The sequence below is a fragment of the Schistocerca gregaria genome, unplaced genomic scaffold, assembly GCF_023897955.1.
Source record: "Schistocerca gregaria isolate iqSchGreg1 unplaced genomic scaffold, iqSchGreg1.2 ptg000259l, whole genome shotgun sequence".
NCBI classification, from domain to species: Eukaryota; Metazoa; Arthropoda; class Insecta; order Orthoptera; family Acrididae; genus Schistocerca; species Schistocerca gregaria.
The window spans coordinates 1,132,681-1,136,733 of record NW_026061764.1 but is presented as its reverse complement, the minus strand read 5'-3'; positions in this window follow the sequence as shown (position 1 = coordinate 1,136,733).

Below are 4,053 nucleotides of genomic sequence, written 5' to 3'. Positions count from 1 at the left end.
ATATGAAGTGTTGTCAGCTAAAGTTTGATGGTGCAGACGACCGTAAGGACGAAGTACCCAAGAGTACCGCTAGGCCGCGCCTCTTTAGCTCAGTGGTAGAGCACTGGTCTAATAAACCAGGGGTTGTAAGTTCCATCCTCACAGGAGAAAGATGAATTTTGGAAATCAGTTGCGCGTAGTGGCCGTATAGTAAACAGTACCTGTGATGACGAACAATTAGCGACAGGCGTTTTTTTTAAGATTTACTCTCAGATGTGATTAAGGCGAATGGCGCAGATAAAGCATTTGCCAAAGCGGTACAGCATAAGGTGGGACGAGGCAGTCTGAATTACATTTTATAGATGTATTTCTCACATATCTCAGAGTCTCTCGCGGTCGTCGTCGTCGTCGTCGTCGTCGTCGTCGTCGCCGCCGCCGATTCTGCAGAAGTAGCAAATGGCCATCGTAGCAAATGCGGCGAGGGACGGCCTGCCTTCGATTCCGAATGCACAAATTGTGTGGTCTTGTTTCTCAGTCTATATTTGGTCGGTCTCGTCAGAGGTTGAATGTAACGAATGGGTGGGAAAGAGCAAGGGGCAGCGGCTGTGTAGAACGAAAACACAAATCCTCAGGGGTGTGAGCGTTTCGAGATGAGTCGTATACATGTAAATGTTGGTCGTCAGTGACCGTGTGGCCTAATGGATAAGGCGTCGGACTTCGGCTCTGAAGATTACAGGTTCGAATGCTGTCACGCTTGTGTTTTTCCAGTTCTGAAAAAGAAACATACCGTTTTAATGTAGCAATTGAGCAGTACGAAACCGTCTGAATGTTGCTGTTGACCATTTTTTGCTTGGAGATGCTCTTGAGCTTGAAACACACACAGCAAGACCGGTGTTAACTAACGAAATGGTCGGCAGAGTGCCGACACCTCGAGTTTTGACTGACACTTGCACATCTAAAACAACGTCGGAAAGTAACTCGTTCGGCTTTTGAGTCACATAAAGTATGTGTGTTAATTTTGACGCCACTAGCTCTGCTTGTTGTCATGCAATTTCTTTGCCTCTCAGAAATGATTATGACATAAAAGTGAAGTACGTGACGAGTGTGACGTTAGGAAAACATTAGGCAGCATGGAGAGATTCTGTATGGGACCACCCAACCCAAACGAGTACTGTGTGACGTGCTACCCGGCAAGTATTCACCGAGGTAGCCGGCTATCTCAGTCGGTAGAGCGTCAGACTCTTAATCGCAGGGTCGTGGGTTCGAGCCAGACGCTGGGCGGAACGGAATTTTGTTCCGCTGCAGGTGTAAATTACCGTTTTTCTGATTAACGAGATTTAATGGAAATAGCAACTTTAAACTTTGCCTACGTCTCTGTCAGTCGCAAGGAAACTGTATTTGAAGATGAAGGTGATTTTGTAGACATGTGTGAAAGACATGTTCTGAAAAGCAAGTGTTGTGGTTTGAAGAGCAAGTCGGTTACGTGTCAGATGTGTAGCCAAGCAGTAATTTGTCGCCATAGCTGCAAATATTAGCCGGTAATATGAAGTGTTGTCAGCTAAAGTCTGATGGTGCAGACGACCGTAAGGACGAAGTACCCAAGAGTACCGCTAGGCCGCGCCTCTTTAGCTCAGTGGTAGAGCACTGGTCTAATAAACCAGGGGTTGTAAGTTCCATCCTCACAGGAGAAAGATGAATTTTGGAAATCAGTTGCGCGTCGTGGCCGTATAGCAAACAGTACCTGTGATGACGAACAATTAGCGACAGGCGTTTTTTTAAGATTTACTCTCAGATGTGATTAAGGCGAATGGCGCAGATAAAGCATTTGCCAAAGCGGTACAGTATAAGGTGGGACGAGGCAGTCTGAATTACACTTTATAGATGTATTTCTCACATATCTCAGAGTCTCTCGCGATCGTCGTCGTCGTCGTCGTCGTCGTCGTCGCCGCCGCCGCTTCTGCAGAAGTAGCAAATGGCCATCGTAGCAAATGCGGCGAGGGACGGCCTGCCTTCGATTCCGAATGCACAAATTGTGTGGTCTTGTTTCTCAGTCTATATTTGGTCGGTCTCGTCAGAGGTTGAATGTAACGAATGGGTGGGAAAGAGCAAGGGGCAGCGGCTGTGTAGAACGAAAACACAAATCCTCAGGGGTGTGAGCGTTTCGAGATGAGTCGTATACATGTAAATGTTGATCGTCAGTGACCGTGTGGTCTAATGGATAAGGCGTCGGACTTCGTATCTGAAGATTACAGGTTCGAATGCTGTCACGCTTGTGTTTTTCCAGTTCTGAAAAAGAAACATACCGTTTTAATGTAGCAATTGAGCAGTACGAAACCGTCTGAATGTTGCTGTTGACCATTTTTTGCTTGGAGATGCTCTTGAGCTTGAAACACACACAGCAAGACCGGTGTTAACTAACGAAATGGTCGGCAGAGTGCCGACACCGCGAGTTTTGACTGGCACTTGCACATCTAAAACAACGTCGGAAAGTAACTCGTTCGGCTTTTGAGTCACATAAAGTATGTGTGTTAATTTTGACGCCACTAGCTCTGCTTGTTGTCATGCAATTTCTTTGCCTCTCAGAAATGATTATGACATAAAAGTGAAGTACGTGACGAGTGTGACGTTAGGAAAACATTAGGCAGCATGGAGAGATTCTGTATGGGACCACCCAACCCAAACGAGTACTGTGTGACGTGCTACCCGGCAAGTATTCACCGAGGTAGCCGGCTATCTCAGTCGGTAGAGCGTCAGACTCTTAATCCCAGGGTCGTGGGTTCGAGCCAGACGCTGGGCGGAACGGAATTTTGTTCCGCTGCAGGTGTAAATTACCGTTTTTCTGATTAACGAGATTTAATGGAAATAGCAACTTTAAACTTTGCCTACGTCTCTGTCAGTCGCAAGGAAACTGTATTTGAAGGTGAAGGTGATTTTGTAGACATGTGTGAAAGACATGTTCTGAAAAGCAAGTGTTGTGGTTTGGAGAGCACATCGGTTACGTGTCAGATGTGTAGCCAAGCAGTAATTTGTCGCCATAGCTGCAAATATTAGCCGGTAATATGAAGTGTTGTCAGCTAAAGTCTGATGGTGCAGACGACCGTAAGGACGAAGTACCCAAGAGTACCGCTAGGCCGCGCCTCTTTAGCTCAGTGGTAGAGCACTGGTCTAATAAACCAGGGGTTGTAAGTTCCATCCTCACAGGAGAAAGATGAATTTTGGAAATCAGTTGCGCGTCGTGGCCGTATAGCAAACAGTACCTGTGATGACGAACAATTAGCGACAGGCGTTTTTTTAAGATTTACTCTCAGATGTGATTAAGGCGAATGGCGCAGATAAAGCATTTGCCAAAGCGGTACAGCATAAGGTGGGACGAGGCAGTCTGAATTACATTTTATAGATGTATTTCTCACATATCTCAGAGTCTCTCGCGATCTTCGTCGTCGTCGTCGTCGTCGTCGTCGTCGTCGCCGCCGCCGCTTCTGCAGAAGTAGCAAATGGCCATCGTAGCAAGTGGGGCGAGGGACGCCCTGCCTTCGATTCCGAATGCACAAATTGTGTGGTCTTGTTTCTCAGTCTATATTTGGTCGGTCTCGTCAGAGGTTGAATGTAACGAATGGGTGGGAAAGAGCAAGGGGCAGCGGCTGTGTAGAACGAAAACACAAATCCTCAGGGGTGTGAGCGTTTCGAGATGAGTCGTATACATGTAAATGTTGATCGTCAGTGACCGTGTGGTCTAATGGATAAGGCGTCGGACTTCGTATCTAAAGATTACAGGTTCGAATGCTGTCACGCTTGTGTTTTTCCAGTTCTGAAAAAGAAACATACCGTTTTAATGTAGCAATTGAGCAGTACGAAACCGTCTGAATGTTGCTGTTGACCATTTTTTGCTTGGAGATGCTCTTGAGCTTGAAACACACACAGCAAGACCGGTGTTAACTAACGAAATGGTCGGCAGAGTGCCGACACCGCGAGTTTTGACTGGCACTTGCACATCTAAAACAACGTCGGAAAGTAACTCGTTCGGCTTTTGAGTCACATAAAGTATGTGTGTTAATTTTGACGCCACTAGCTCTG